At 45.5% G+C, this 16,689-nt stretch overlaps 7 non-coding genes across 7 annotated transcripts; all 7 read right to left on the reverse strand.

Moving 5' to 3' along the window:
* Window positions 1-1,359: 1,359 nt before the first annotated feature.
* Window positions 1,360-1,550, reverse strand: LOC130331156 (U2 spliceosomal RNA). Its single transcript, XR_008874109.1, has one exon. It is a non-coding gene; the product is annotated as a U2 spliceosomal RNA (small nuclear RNA).
* A 2,093-nt stretch (window positions 1,551-3,643) lies between these two features.
* LOC130331157 (U2 spliceosomal RNA) lies at window positions 3,644-3,834 on the reverse strand. Its single transcript, XR_008874110.1, has one exon. It is a non-coding gene; the product is annotated as a U2 spliceosomal RNA (small nuclear RNA).
* A 2,088-nt stretch (window positions 3,835-5,922) lies between these two features.
* Window positions 5,923-6,113, reverse strand: LOC130331158 (U2 spliceosomal RNA). The gene has a single exon (XR_008874111.1). It is a non-coding gene; the product is annotated as a U2 spliceosomal RNA (small nuclear RNA).
* Window positions 6,114-8,210: 2,097 nt separating this feature from the next.
* On the reverse strand, window positions 8,211-8,401 carry LOC130331159 (U2 spliceosomal RNA). The gene has a single exon (XR_008874112.1). It is a non-coding gene; the product is annotated as a U2 spliceosomal RNA (small nuclear RNA).
* Window positions 8,402-10,512: 2,111 nt separating this feature from the next.
* LOC130331160 (U2 spliceosomal RNA) lies at window positions 10,513-10,703 on the reverse strand. The gene has a single exon (XR_008874113.1). It is a non-coding gene; the product is annotated as a U2 spliceosomal RNA (small nuclear RNA).
* A 2,087-nt stretch (window positions 10,704-12,790) lies between these two features.
* LOC130331162 (U2 spliceosomal RNA) lies at window positions 12,791-12,981 on the reverse strand. The gene has a single exon (XR_008874114.1). It is a non-coding gene; the product is annotated as a U2 spliceosomal RNA (small nuclear RNA).
* A 2,100-nt stretch (window positions 12,982-15,081) lies between these two features.
* On the reverse strand, window positions 15,082-15,272 carry LOC130331163 (U2 spliceosomal RNA). Its single transcript, XR_008874115.1, has one exon. It is a non-coding gene; the product is annotated as a U2 spliceosomal RNA (small nuclear RNA).
* Window positions 15,273-16,689: the final 1,417 nt, after the last annotated feature.

The raw sequence follows: 16,689 nt of genomic DNA on the forward strand, positions 1-16,689 counted from the left end.
AAAGGAGAGATGTTGTTTACACCTAGTGATGTCAGTGGTATTGAGTGACATCACAGCACAGTGCTAAGGCTCCTGGGCCTGGACACAGCAGCGGCTGCAATATCTCAACGGAGAATACGTTTATATATATGTGTGTGTGTGCGCGTATATATATATATATATATATATATATATATATATATATATATATTCTCCGCCGAAATCACTTTTAAACCCATTTCCACCTTTTTTTCCCTTCTCTTCCTCTTACTTTTTTTTCACGTTTTTTTACGTTTTTCTCCTTTTCGCCTCTTTTCTGGGCGTATTATTCTTCTTTTTCTTCTTTTTTTTCGTCTAATGCATACCCCATCAATGCAGCAATGCTTATTCAATACCGCCAGCAGATGGAGACACTGGGGGATAATTTTCTAAGGATTTATACTGATTTTTCCTGTCTGAATTTGTCGCACAGAAAGTTGCAGGCCAAATATGTGTGACATTTCTGCGACTTTAGCTTCTAGAGCATTTTTACAACATTATACATAGGTGCTGAATACATAAAAAGCGACTGTTCAGCGACAGACAAGTCGCATCGGCTGAAAGTAGGCCAGAATGTCAGTCCATGTTGGAGCAGGTTTAGATACAGTCTAAAGTATAGATCTCAAAGTCTGTGCACAGAATTTAGCAAGGGCCTCGCACCTTCTGATGCATCAGGTAGGTGCACAATAGCATAGCCTAACCCTCTGTACTTTGGTCTATATTGATGCGGGACATAGACAGCCAGCTGATGACCAATCCATTAGTGCAATGGATGGCTGGAAGCATTTGTCTTTGCCTTTGCAATACCACAGAAGCAATGCATGGTCAATGTACAGCAATGACACACCTGTGTGAACAGCCAGGAGACCCCCCCCATGTTATGTTACATAGTTACATAGTTAGTACGGTCGAAAAAAGACATATGTCCATTAAGTTCAACCAGGGAATTAAGGGGTAGGGGTGTGGCGCGATATTGGGGAAGGGATGAGATTTTATATTTCTTCATAAGCATTAATCTTATTTTGTCAATTAGGAACATTCAGCACCCACCCGCTATCAAGGCAGCTGCCTATCATGTCATGCCCTACCTGCACAGGTGTGCTGGCTACTCAAATGATCCAATTAAGGAGGCCATTTAGTCAGCAGCAGCAGAAGTCCTGTGCCTGGACGCTCCAACAGCGGCCAGACACAAGCAGGAGCAGAAGCAGCAGAAGCAGCAGCAGCACCACCTTTTGTTTTTTGGCTGCAGCAGCAGCAGCAAGGCCCACAGGGCTGGCTAGCTGGCTAGCCAGCAAGCAGGTAGCAATGAAAGTAGGAATCTTTCTTTTTAACCCTGTAAGGGGGTGGTGCACTGTACCCGAAGATACTGCCATATCGGGTCAATGCATAGGGCGACGGAAGCAAGCTTCGAAATCGGCCCCCGTTCTCAAAAATCCATTTAATATATGGTCCCCAGATAGGGGACGTATCAGATATTAAACTGATAAGAACAGATACTACACTTGATCTTAGCCAAAAGGCCGAGAAGCGATAACCGTGAAAGGGGCGGGCCCAACAAGGTCCCCTTCATGGGCACTATCACTGCTTGCTGTCAGGGAGGCTGCCAGACAATTTTCCATGCACACTCTGGGCTGGGGGGCAGTCAACCACCAGTACACACAGCAGAACCTAAACCCATACCATTATTGCTAAGCAGCAAGACAGGGGCCCATTGCACTCCCACGGGGCCTTTTTAAATGCAATCCATAACCCGGATTTGCCAGGAACCCTTCTTACTCCTGCTACTTGCATGTGACACTGGGCTTAGGATCTGCATAGGAAACACACACACAAGCACACACCTACCTTTGTTGCCTGCAGATGCCTCCTTGGCTGTCCCCAAACGGTATCAAACCAACACCCACGGGAAGCTGTAAGCATAGAGGACATGCCTGCACCCCATTGGACTTACCTGTGTGGGTTAAATCCGGGTTATTTGACAACCTATGGCGGTGATGGTTCTGCTCAGGCAGAGCAGTGCTGATGCTCCTCATAAAGCTGTCGCTGCTGTGAAGGTTCTAGGTGACATCACAAATCCCTATGGTTACATACACAACAAAGCTGGGTTGTTGTTGTTTACACTCTGCAAGGCCTGTGGAAGTGAGTGACATCATAGCACTGTAGTTCTGAGGGTTCTAGATGGATGCAACAATCTCCTGTTGCTTCTATGAAGGCCATAATAGACGACATCACCAAACAGCTCCATAGTCACATACACAGCAAAGGAGAGATGTTGTTTACACCTAGTGATGTCAGTGGTATTGAGTGACATCACAGCACAGTGCTAAGGCTCCTGGGCCTGGACACAGCAGCGGCTGCAATATCTCAACGGAGAATACGTTTATATATATGTGTGTGTGTGCGCGTATATATATATATATATATATATATATATATATATATATATATATATATTTCTCCGCCGAAATCACTTTTAAACCCATTTCCACCTTTTTTTCCCTTCTCTTCCTCTTACTTTTTTTTCACGTTTTTTTACGTTTTTCTCCTTTTCGCCTCTTTTCTGGGCGTATTATTCTTCTTTTTCTTCTTTTTTTTTCGTCTAATGCATACCCCATCAGTGCAGCAATGCTTATTCAATACCGCCAGCAGATGGAGACACTGGGGGATAATTTTCTAAGGATTTATACTGATTTTTCCTGTCTGAATTTGTCGCACAGAAAGTTGCAGGCCAAATATGTGTGACATTTCTGCGACTTTAGCTTCTAGAGCATTTTTACAACATTATACATAGGTGCTGAATACATAAAAAGCGACTGTTCAGCGACAGACAAGTCGCATCGGCTGAAAGTAGGCCAGAATGTCAGTCCATGTTGGAGCAGGTTTAGATACAGTCTAAAGTATAGATCTCAAAGTCTGTGCACAGAATTTAGCAAGGGCCTCGCACCTTCTGATGCATCAGGTAGGTGCACAATAGCATAGCCTAACCCTCTGTACTTTGGTCTATATTGATGCGGGACATAGACAGCCAGCTGATGACCAATCCATTAGTGCAATGGATGGCTGGAAGCATTTGTCTTTGCCTTTGCAATACCACAGAAGCAATGCATGGTCAATGTACAGCAATGACACACCTGTGTGAACAGCCAGGAGACCCCCCCCATGTTATGTTACATAGTTACATAGTTAGTACGGTCGAAAAAAGACATATGTCCATCAAGTTCAACCAGGGAATTAAGGGGTAGGGGTGTGGCGCGATATTGGGGAAGGGATGAGATTTTATATTTCTTCATAAGCATTAATCTTATTTTGTCAATTAGGAACATTCAGCACCCACCCGCTATCAAGGCAGCTGCCTATCATGTCATGCCCTACCTGCACAGGTGTGCTGGCTACTCAAATGATCCAATTAAGGAGGCCATTTAGTCAGCAGCAGCAGAAGTCCTGTGCCTGGACGCTCCAACAGCGGCCAGACACAAGCAGAAGCAGAAGCAGCAGAAGCAGCAGCAGCACCACCTTTTGTTTTTTGGCTGCAGCAGCAGCAGCAAGGCCCACAGGGCTGGCTAGCTGGCTAGCCAGCAAGCAGGTAGCAATGAAAGTAGGAATCTTTCTTTTTAACCCTGTAAGGGGGTGGTGCACTGTACCCGAAGATACTGCCATATCGGGTCAATGCATAGGGCGACGGAAGCAAGCTTCGAAATCGGCCCCCGTTCTCAAAAATCCATTTAATATATGGTCCCCAGATAGGGGACGTATCAGATATTAAACTGATAAGAACAGATACTACACTTGATCTTAGCCAAAAGGCCGAGAAGCGATAACCGTGAAAGGGGCGGGCCCAACAAGGTCCCCTTCATGGGCACTATCACTGCTTGCTGTCAGGGAGGCTGCCAGACAATTTTCCATGCACACTCTGGGCTGGGGGGCAGTCAACCACCAGTACACACAGCAGAACCTAAACCCATACCATTATTGCTAAGCAGCAAGACAGGGGCCCATTGCACTCCCACGGGGCCTTTTTAAATGCAATCCATAACCCGGATTTGCCAGGAACCCTTCTTACTCCTCCTACTTGCATGTGACACTGGGCTTAGGATCTGCATAGGAAACACACACACAAGCACACACCTACCTTTGTTGCCTGCAGATGCCTCCTTGGCTGTCCCCAAACGGTATCAAACCAACACCCACGGGAAGCTGTAAGCATAGAGGACATGCCTGCACCCCATTGGACTTACCTGTGTGGGTTAAATCCGGGTTATTTGACAACCTATGGCGGTGATGGTTCTGCTCAGGCAGAGCAGTGCTGATGCTCCTCATAAAGCTGTCGCTGCTGTGAAGGTTCTAGGTGACATCACAAATCCCTATGGTTACATACACAACAAAGCTGGGTTGTTGTTGTTTACACTCTGCAAGGCCTGTGGAAGTGAGTGACATCATAGCACTGTAGTTCTGAGGGTTCTAGATGGATGCAACAATCTCCTGTTGCTTCTATGAAGGCCATAATAGACGACATCACCAAACAGCTCCATAGTCACATACACAGCAAAGGAGAGATGTTGTTTACACCTAGTGATGTCAGTGGTATTGAGTGACATCACAGCACAGTGCTAAGGCTCCTGGGCCTGGACACAGCAGCGGCTGCAATATCTCAACGGAGAATACGTTTATATATATGTGTGTGTGTGCGCGTATATATATATATATATATATATATATATATATATATATATATATTTCTCCGCCGAAATCACTTTTAAACCCATTTCCACCTTTTTTTCCCTTCTCTTCCTCTTACTTTTTTTTCACGTTTTTTTACGTTTTTCTCCTTTTCGCCTCTTTTCTGGGCGTATTATTCTTCTTTTTCTTCTTTTTTTTCGTCTAATGCATACCCCATCAGTGCAGCAATGCTTATTCAATACCGCCAGCAGATGGAGACACTGGGGGATAATTTTCTAAGGATTTATACTGATTTTTCCTGTCTGAATTTGTCGCACAGAAAGTTGCAGGCCAAATATGTGTGACATTTCTGCGACTTTAGCTTCTAGAGCATTTTTACAACATTATACATAGGTGCTGAATACATAAAAAGCGACTGTTCAGCGACAGACAAGTCGCATCGGCTGAAAGTAGGCCAGAATGTCAGTCCATGTTGGAGCAGGTTTAGATACAGTCTAAAGTATAGATCTCAAAGTCTGTGCACAGAATTTAGCAAGGGCCTCGCACCTTCTGATGCATCAGGTAGGTGCACAATAGCATAGCCTAACCCTCTGTACTTTGGTCTATATTGATGCGGGACATAGACAGCCAGCTGATGACCAATCCATTAGTGCAATGGATGGCTGGAAGCATTTGTCTTTGCCTTTGCAATACCACAGAAGCAATGCATGGTCAATGTACAGCAATGACACACCTGTGTGAACAGCCAGGAGACCCCCCCCATGTTATGTTACATAGTTACATAGTTAGTACGGTCGAAAAAAGACATATGTCCATTAAGTTCAACCAGGGAATTAAGGGGTAGGGGTGTGGCGCGATATTGGGGAAGGGATGAGATTTTATATTTCTTCATAAGCATTAATCTTATTTTGTCAATTAGGAACATTCAGCACCCACCCGCTATCAAGGCAGCTGCCTATCATGTCATGCCCTACCTGCACAGGTGTGCTGGCTACTCAAATGATCCAATTAAGGAGGCCATTTAGTCAGCAGCAGCAGAAGTCCTGTGCCTGGACGCTCCAACAGCGGCCAGACACAAGCAGGAGCAGAAGCAGCAGAAGCAGCAGCAGCACCACCTTTTGTTTTTTGGCTGCAGCAGCAGCAGCAAGGCCCACAGGGCTGGCTAGCTGGCTAGCCAGCAAGCAGGTAGCAATGAAAGTAGGAATCTTTCTTTTTAACCCTGTAAGGGGGTGGTGCACTGTACCCGAAGATACTGCCATATCGGGTCAATGCATAGGGCGACGGAAGCAAGCTTCGAAATCGGCCCCCGTTCTCAAAAATCCATTTAATATATGGTCCCCAGATAGGGGACGTATCAGATATTAAACTGATAAGAACAGATACTACACTTGATCTTAGCCAAAAGGCCGAGAAGCGATAACCGTGAAAGGGGCGGGCCCAACAAGGTCCCCTTCATGGGCACTATCACTGCTTGCTGTCAGGGAGGCTGCCAGACAATTTTCCATGCACACTCTGGGCTGGGGGGCAGTCAACCACCAGTACACACAGCAGAACCTAAACCCATACCATTATTGCTAAGCAGCAAGACAGGGGCCCATTGCACTCCCACGGGGCCTTTTTAAATGCAATCCATAACCCGGATTTGCCAGGAACCCTTCTTACTCCTCCTACTTGCATGTGACACTGGGCTTAGGATCTGCATAGGAAACACACACACAAGCACACACCTACCTTTGTTGCCTGCAGATGCCTCCTTGGCTGTCCCCAAACGGTATCAAACCAACACCCACGGGAAGCTGTAAGCATAGAGGACATGCCTGCACCCCATTGGACTTACCTGTGTGGGTTAAATCCGGGTTATTTGACAACCTATGGCGGTGATGGTTCTGCTCAGGCAGAGCAGTGCTGATGCTCCTCATAAAGCTGTCGCTGCTGTGAAGGTTCTAGGTGACATCACAAATCCCTATGGTTACATACACAACAAAGCTGGGTTGTTGTTGTTTACACTCTGCAAGGCCTGTGGAAGTGAGTGACATCATAGCACTGTAGTTCTGAGGGTTCTAGATGGATGCAACAATCTCCTGTTGCTTCTATGAAGGCCATAATAGACGACATCACCAAACAGCTCCATAGTCACATACACAGCAAAGGAGAGATGTTGTTTACACCTAGTGATGTCAGTGGTATTGAGTGACATCACAGCACAGTGCTAAGGCTCCTGGGCCTGGACACAGCAGCGGCTGCAATATCTCAACGGAGAATACGTTTATATATATGTGTGTGTGTGCGCGTATATATATATATATATATATATATATATATATATATATATATATATATATATTTCTCCGCCGAAATCACTTTTAAACCCATTTCCACCTTTTTTTCCCTTCTCTTCCTCTTACTTTTTTTTCACGTTTTTTTACGTTTTTCTCCTTTTCGCCTCTTTTCTGGGCGTATTATTCTTCTTTTTCTTCTTTTTTTTTCGTCTAATGCATACCCCATCAGTGCAGCAATGCTTATTCAATACCGCCAGCAGATGGAGACACTGGGGGATAATTTTCTAAGGATTTATACTGATTTTTCCTGTCTGAATTTGTCGCACAGAAAGTTGCAGGCCAAATATGTGTGACATTTCTGCGACTTTAGCTTCTAGAGCATTTTTACAACATTATACATAGGTGCTGAATACATAAAAAGCGACTGTTCAGCGACAGACAAGTCGCATCGGCTGAAAGTAGGCCAGAATGTCAGTCCATGTTGGAGCAGGTTTAGATACAGTCTAAAGTATAGATCTCAAAGTCTGTGCACAGAATTTAGCAAGGGCCTCGCACCTTCTGATGCATCAGGTAGGTGCACAATAGCATAGCCTAACCCTCTGTACTTTGGTCTATATTGATGCGGGACATAGACAGCCAGCTGATGACCAATCCATTAGTGCAATGGATGGCTGGAAGCATTTGTCTTTGCCTTTGCAATACCACAGAAGCAATGCATGGTCAATGTACAGCAATGACACACCTGTGTGAACAGCCAGGAGACCCCCCCCATGTTATGTTACATAGTTACATAGTTAGTACGGTCGAAAAAAGACATATGTCCATCAAGTTCAACCAGGGAATTAAGGGGTAGGGGTGTGGCGCGATATTGGGGAAGGGATGAGATTTTATATTTCTTCATAAGCATTAATCTTATTTTGTCAATTAGGAACATTCAGCACCCACCCGCTATCAAGGCAGCTGCCTATCATGTCATGCCCTACCTGCACAGGTGTGCTGGCTACTCAAATGATCCAATTAAGGAGGCCATTTAGTCAGCAGCAGCAGAAGTCCTGTGCCTGGACGCTCCAACAGCGGCCAGACACAAGCAGAAGCAGAAGCAGCAGAAGCAGCAGCAGCACCACCTTTTGTTTTTTGGCTGCAGCAGCAGCAGCAAGGCCCACAGGGCTGGCTAGCTGGCTAGCCAGCAAGCAGGTAGCAATGAAAGTAGGAATCTTTCTTTTTAACCCTGTAAGGGGGTGGTGCACTGTACCCGAAGATACTGCCATATCGGGTCAATGCATAGGGCGACGGAAGCAAGCTTCGAAATCGGCCCCCGTTCTCAAAAATCCATTTAATATATGGTCCCCAGATAGGGGACGTATCAGATATTAAACTGATAAGAACAGATACTACACTTGATCTTAGCCAAAAGGCCGAGAAGCGATAACCGTGAAAGGGGCGGGCCCAACAAGGTCCCCTTCATGGGCACTATCACTGCTTGCTGTCAGGGAGGCTGCCAGACAATTTTCCATGCACACTCTGGGCTGGGGGGCAGTCAACCACCAGTACACACAGCAGAACCTAAACCCATACCATTATTGCTAAGCAGCAAGACAGGGGCCCATTGCACTCCCACGGGGCCTTTTTAAATGCAATCCATAACCCGGATTTGCCAGGAACCCTTCTTACTCCTCCTACTTGCATGTGACACTGGGCTTAGGATCTGCATAGGAAACACACACACAAGCACACACCTACCTTTGTTGCCTGCAGATGCCTCCTTGGCTGTCCCCAAACGGTATCAAACCAACACCCACGGGAAGCTGTAAGCATAGAGGACATGCCTGCACCCCATTGGACTTACCTGTGTGGGTTAAATCCGGGTTATTTGACAACCTATGGCGGTGATGGTTCTGCTCAGGCAGAGCAGTGCTGATGCTCCTCATAAAGCTGTCGCTGCTGTGAAGGTTCTAGGTGACATCACAAATCCCTATGGTTACATACACAACAAAGCTGGGTTGTTGTTGTTTACACTCTGCAAGGCCTGTGGAAGTGAGTGACATCATAGCACTGTAGTTCTGAGGGTTCTAGATGGATGCAACAATCTCCTGTTGCTTCTATGAAGGCCATAATAGACGACATCACCAAACAGCTCCATAGTCACATACACAGCAAAGGAGAGATGTTGTTTACACCTAGTGATGTCAGTGGTATTGAGTGACATCACAGCACAGTGCTAAGGCTCCTGGGCCTGGACACAGCAGCGGCTGCAATATCTCAACGGAGAATACGTTTATATATATGTGTGTGTGTGCGCGTATATATATATATATATATATATACATATATATATATATATATATATATATATATATATATATATATATATTTCTCCGCCGAAATCACTTTTAAACCCATTTCCACCTTTTTTTCCCTTCTCTTCCTCTTACTTTTTTTTCACGTTTTTTTACGTTTTTCTCCTTTTCGCCTCTTTTCTGGGCGTATTATTCTTCTTTTTCTTCTTTTTTTTCGTCTAATGCATACCCCATCAGTGCAGCAATGCTTATTCAATACCGCCAGCAGATGGAGACACTGGGGGATAATTTTCTAAGGATTTATACTGATTTTTCCTGTCTGAATTTGTCGCACAGAAAGTTGCAGGCCAAATATGTGTGACATTTCTGCGACTTTAGCTTCTAGAGCATTTTTACAACATTATACATAGGTGCTGAATACATAAAAAGCGACTGTTCAGCGACAGACAAGTCGCATCGGCTGAAAGTAGGCCAGAATGTCAGTCCATGTTGGAGCAGGTTTAGATACAGTCTAAAGTATAGATCTCAAAGTCTGTGCACAGAATTTAGCAAGGGCCTCGCACCTTCTGATGCATCAGGTAGGTGCACAATAGCATAGCCTAACCCTCTGTACTTTGGTCTATATTGATGCGGGACATAGACAGCCAGCTGATGACCAATCCATTAGTGCAATGGATGGCTGGAAGCATTTGTCTTTGCCTTTGCAATACCACAGAAGCAATGCATGGTCAATGTACAGCAATGACACACCTGTGTGAACAGCCAGGAGACCCCCCCCATGTTATGTTACATAGTTACATAGTTAGTACGGTCGAAAAAAGACATATGTCCATCAAGTTCAACCAGGGAATTAAGGGGTAGGGGTGTGGCGCGATATTGGGGAAGGGATGAGATTTTATATTTCTTCATAAGCATTAATCTTATTTTGTCAATTAGGAACATTCAGCACCCACCCGCTATCAAGGCAGCTGCCTATCATGTCATGCCCTACCTGCACAGGTGTGCTGGCTACTCAAATGATCCAATTAAGGAGGCCATTTAGTCAGCAGCAGCAGAAGTCCTGTGCCTGGACGCTCCAACAGCGGCCAGACACAAGCAGAAGCAGAAGCAGCAGAAGCAGCAGCAGCACCTTTTGTTTTTTGGCTGCAGCAGCAGCAGCAAGGCCCACAGGGCTGGCTAGCTGGCTAGCCAGCAAGCAGGTAGCAATGAAAGTAGGAATCTTTCTTTTTAACCCTGTAAGGGGGTGGTGCACTGTACCCGAAGATACTGCCATATCGGGTCAATGCATAGGGCGACGGAAGCAAGCTTCGAAATCGGCCCCCGTTCTCAAAAATCCATTTAATATATGGTCCCCAGATAGGGGACGTATCAGATATTAAACTGATAAGAACAGATACTACACTTGATCTTAGCCAAAAGGCCGAGAAGCGATAACCGTGAAAGGGGCGGGCCCAACAAGGTCCCCTTCATGGGCACTATCACTGCTTGCTGTCAGGGAGGCTGCCAGACAATTTTCCATGCACACTCTGGGCTGGGGGGCAGTCAACCACCAGTACACACAGCAGAACCTAAACCCATACCATTATTGCTAAGCAGCAAGACAGGGGCCCATTGCACTCCCACGGGGCCTTTTTAAATGCAATCCATAACCCAGATTTGCCAGGAACCCTTCTTACTCCTCCTACTTGCATGTGACACTGGGCTTAGGATCTGCATAGGAAACACACACACAAGCACACACCTACCTTTGTTGCCTGCAGATGCCTCCTTGGCTGTCCCCAAACGGTATCAAACCAACACCCACGGGAAGCTGTAAGCATAGAGGACATGCCTGCACCCCATTGGACTTACCTGTGTGGGTTAAATCCGGGTTATTTGACAACCTATGGCGGTGATGGTTCTGCTCAGGCAGAGCAGTGCTGATGCTCCTCATAAAGCTGTCGCTGCTGTGAAGGTTCTAGGTGACATCACAAATCCCTATGGTTACATACACAACAAAGCTGGGTTGTTGTTGTTTACACTCTGCAAGGCCTGTGGAAGTGAGTGACATCATAGCACTGTAGTTCTGAGGGTTCTAGATGGATGCAACAATCTCCTGTTGCTTCTATGAAGGCCATAATAGACGACATCACCAAACAGCTCCATAGTCACATACACAGCAAAGGAGAGATGTTGTTTACACCTAGTGATGTCAGTGGTATTGAGTGACATCACAGCACAGTGCTAAGGCTCCTGGGCCTGGACACAGCAGCGGCTGCAATATCTCAACGGAGAATACGTTTATATATATGTGTGTGTGTGCGCGTATATATATATATATATATATATATATATATATATATATATATCTCCGCCGAAATCACTTTTAAACCCATTTCCACCTTTTTTTCCCTTCTCTTCCTCTTACTTTTTTTTCACGTTTTTTTACGTTTTTCTCCTTTTCGCCTCTTTTCTGGGCGTATTATTCTTCTTTTTCTTCTTTTTTTTCGTCTAATGCATACCCCATCAGTGCAGCAATGCTTATTCAATACCGCCAGCAGATGGAGACACTGGGGGATAATTTTCTAAGGATTTATACTGATTTTTCCTGTCTGAATTTGTCGCACAGAAAGTTGCAGGCCAAATATGTGTGACATTTCTGCGACTTTAGCTTCTAGAGCATTTTTACAACATTATACATAGGTGCTGAATACATAAAAAGCGACTGTTCAGCGACAGACAAGTCGCATCGGCTGAAAGTAGGCCAGAATGTCAGTCCATGTTGGAGCAGGTTTAGATACAGTCTAAAGTATAGATCTCAAAGTCTGTGCACAGAATTTAGCAAGGGCCTCGCACCTTCTGATGCATCAGGTAGGTGCACAATAGCATAGCCTAACCCTCTGTACTTTGGTCTATATTGATGCGGGACATAGACAGCCAGCTGATGACCAATCCATTAGTGCAATGGATGGCTGGAAGCATTTGTCTTTGCCTTTGCAATACCACAGAAGCAATGCATGGTCAATGTACAGCAATGACACACCTGTGTGAACAGCCAGGAGACCCCCCCCATGTTATGTTACATAGTTACATAGTTAGTACGGTCGAAAAAAGACATATGTCCATCAAGTTCAACCAGGGAATTAAGGGGTAGGGGTGTGGCGCGATATTGGGGAAGGGATGAGATTTTATATTTCTTCATAAGCATTAATCTTATTTTGTCAATTAGGAACATTCAGCACCCACCCGCTATCAAGGCAGCTGCCTATCATGTCATGCCCTACCTGCACAGGTGTGCTGGCTACTCAAATGATCCAATTAAGGAGGCCATATAGTCAGCAGCAGCAGAAGTCCTGTGCCTGGACGCTCCAACAGCGGCCAGACACAAGCAGAAGCAGAAGCAGCAGAAGCAGCAGCAGCACCACCTTTTGTTTTTTGGCTGCAGCAGCAGCAGCAGCAAGGCCCACAGGGCTGGCTAGCTGGCTAGCCAGCAAGCAGGTAGCAATGAAAGTAGGAATCTTTCTTTTTAACCCTGTAAGGGGGTGGTGCACTGTACCCGAAGATACTGCCATATCGGGTCAATGCATAGGGCGACGGAAGCAAGCTTCGAAATCGGCCCCCGTTCTCAAAAATCCATTTAATATATGGTCCCCAGATAGGGGACGTATCAGATATTAAACTGATAAGAACAGATACTACACTTGATCTTAGCCAAAAGGCCGAGAAGCGATAACCGTGAAAGGGGCGGGCCCAACAAGGTCCCCTTCATGGGCACTATCACTGCTTGCTGTCAGGGAGGCTGCCAGACAATTTTCCATGCACACTCTGGGCTGGGGGGCAGTCAACCACCAGTACACACTGCAGAACCTAAACCCATACCATTATTGCTAAGCAGCAAGACAGGGGCCCATTGCACTCCCACGGGGCCTTTTTAAATGCAATCCATAACCCGGATTTGCCAGGAACCCTTCTTACTCCTCCTACTTGCATGTGACACTGGGCTTAGGATCTGCATAGGAAACACACACACAAGCACACACCTACCTTTGTTGCCTGCAGATGCCTCCTTGGCTGTCCCCAAACGGTATCAAACCAACACCCACGGGAAGCTGTAAGCATAGAGGACATGCCTGCACCCCATTGGACTTACCTGTGTGGGTTAAATCCGGGTTATTTGACAACCTATGGCGGTGATGGTTCTGCTCAGGCAGAGCAGTGCTGATGCTCCTCATAAAGCTGTCGCTGCTGTGAAGGTTCTAGGTGACATCACAAATCCCTATGGTTACATACACAACAAAGCTGGGTTGTTGTTGTTTACACTCTGCAAGGCCTGTGGAAGTGAGTGACATCATAGCACTGTAGTTCTGAGGGTTCTAGATGGATGCAACAATCTCCTGTTGCTTCTATGAAGGCCATAATAGACGACATCACCAAACAGCTCCATAGTCACATACACAGCAAAGGAGAGATGTTGTTTACACCTAGTGATGTCAGTGGTATTGAGTGACATCACAGCACAGTGCTAAGGCTCCTGGGCCTGGACACAGCAGCGGCTGCAATATCTCAACGGAGAATACGTTTATATATATGTGTGTGTGTGCGCGTATATATATATATATATATATATATATATATATATATATATATATATATATATATATATCTCCGCCGAAATCACTTTTAAACCCATTTCCACCTTTTTTTCCCTTCTCTTCCTCTTACTTTTTTTTCACGTTTTTTTACGTTTTTCTCCTTTTCGCCTCTTTTCTGGGCGTATTATTCTTCTTTTTCTTCTTTTTTTTCGTCTAATGCATACCCCATCAGTGCAGCAATGCTTATTCAATACCGCCAGCAGATGGAGACACTGGGGGATAATTTTCTAAGGATTTATACTGATTTTTCCTGTCTGAATTTGTCGCACAGAAAGTTGCAGGCCAAATATGTGTGACATTTCTGCGACTTTAGCTTCTAGAGCATTTTTACAACATTATACATAGGTGCTGAATACATAAAAAGCGACTGTTCAGCGACAGACAAGTCGCATCGGCTGAAAGTAGGCCAGAATGTCAGTCCATGTTGGAGCAGGTTTAGATACAGTCTAAAGTATAGATCTCAAAGTCTGTGCACAGAATTTAGCAAGGGCCTCGCACCTTCTGATGCATCAGGTAGGTGCACAATAGCATAGCCTAACCCTCTGTACTTTGGTCTATATTGATGCGGGACATAGACAGCCAGCTGATGACCAATCCATTAGTGCAATGGATGGCTGGAAGCATTTGTCTTTGCCTTTGCAATACCACAGAAGCAATGCATGGTCAATGTACAGCAATGACACACCTGTGTGAACAGCCAGGAGACCCCCCCCATGTTATGTTACATAGTTACATAGTTAGTACGGTCGAAAAAAGACATATGTCCATCAAGTTCAACCAGGGAATTAAGGGGTAGGGGTGTGGCGCGATATTGGGGAAGGGATGAGATTTTATATTTCTTCATAAGCATTAATCTTATTTTGTCAATTAGGAACATTCAGCACCCACCCGCTATCAAGGCAGCTGCCTATCATGTCATGCCCTACCTGCACAGGTGTGCTGGCTACTCAAATGATCCAATTAAGGAGGCCATTTAGTCAGCAGCAGCAGAAGTCCTGTGCCTGGACGCTCCAACAGCGGCCAGACACAAGCAGAAGCAGAAGCAGCAGAAGCAGCAGCAGCACCACCTTTTGTTTTTTGGCTGCCGCAGCAGCAGCAAGGCCCACAGGGCTGGCTAGCTGGCTAGCCAGCAAGCAGGTAGCAATGAAAGTAGGAATCTTTCTTTTTAACCCTGTAAGGGGGTGGTGCACTGTACCCGAAGATACTGCCATATCGGGTCAATGCATAGGGCGACGGAAGCAAGCTTCGAAATCGGCCCCCGTTCTCAAAAATCCATTTAATATATGGTCCCCAGATAGGGGACGTATCAGATATTAAACTGATAAGAACAGATACTACACTTGATCTTAGCCAAAAGGCCGAGAAGCGATAACCGTGAAAGGGGCGGGCCCAACAAGGTCCCCTTCATGGGCACTATCACTGCTTGCTGTCAGGGAGGCTGCCAGACAATTTTCCATGCACACTCTGGGCTGGGGGGCAGTCAACCACCAGTACACACAGCAGAACCTAAACCCATACCATTATTGCTAAGCAGCAAGACAGGGGCCCATTGCACTCCCACGGGGCCTTTTTAAATGCAATCCATAACCCGGATTTGCCAGGAACCCTTCTTACTCCTCCTACTTGCATGTGACACTGGGCTTAGGATCTGCATAGGAAACACACACACAAGCACACACCTACCTTTGTTGCCTGCAGATGCCTCCTTGGCTGTCCCCAAACGGTATCAAACCAACACCCACGGGAAGCTGTAAGCATAGAGGACATGCCTGCACCCCATTGGACTTACCTGTGTGGGTTAAATCCGGGTTATTTGACAACCTATGGCGGTGATGGTTCTGCTCAGGCAGAGCAGTGCTGATGCTCCTCATAAAGCTGTCGCTGCTGTGAAGGTTCTAGGTGACATCACAAATCCCTATGGTTACATACACAACAAAGCTGGGTTGTTGTTGTTTACACTCTGCAAGGCCTGTGGAAGTGAGTGACATCATAGCACTGTAGTTCTGAGGGTTCTAGATGGATGCAACAATCTCCTGTTGCTTCTATGAAGGCCATAATAGACGACATCACCAAAGAGCTCCATAGTCACATACACAGCAAAGGAGAGATGTTGTTTACACCTAGTGATGTCAGTGGTATTGAGTGACATCACAGCACAGTGCTAAGGCTCCTGGGCCTGGACACAGCAGCGGCTGCAATATCTCAACGGAGAATACGTTTATATATATGTGTGTGTGTGCGCGTATATATATATATATATATATATATATATATATATATATATATTTCTCCGCCGAAATCACTTTTAAACCCATTTCCACCTTTTTTTCCCTTCTCTTCCTCTTACTTTTTTTTCACGTTTTTTTACGTTTTTCTCCTTTTCGCCTCTTTTCTGGGCGTATTATTCTTCTTTTTCTTCTTTTTTTTCGTCTAATGCATACCCCATCAGTGCAGCAATGCTTATTCAATACCGCCAGCAGATGGAGACACTGGGGGATAATTTTCTAAGGATTTATACTGATTTTTCCTGTCTGAATTTGTCGCACAGAAAGTTGCAGGCCAAATATGTGTGACATTTCTGCGACTTTAGCTTCTAGAGCATTTTTACAACATTATACATAGGTGCTGAATACATAAAAAGCGACTGTTCAGCGACAGACAAGTCGCATCGGCTGAAAGTAGGCCAGAATGTCAGTCCATGTTGGAGCAGGTTTAGATACAGTCTAAAGTATAGATCTCAAAGTCTGTGCACAGAATTTAGCAAGGGCCTCGCACCTTCTGATGCAT

Source organism: Hyla sarda, unplaced genomic scaffold (genome assembly GCF_029499605.1).
Source record: "Hyla sarda isolate aHylSar1 unplaced genomic scaffold, aHylSar1.hap1 scaffold_346, whole genome shotgun sequence".
In the NCBI taxonomy this organism is placed as follows: domain Eukaryota; kingdom Metazoa; phylum Chordata; class Amphibia; order Anura; family Hylidae; genus Hyla; species Hyla sarda.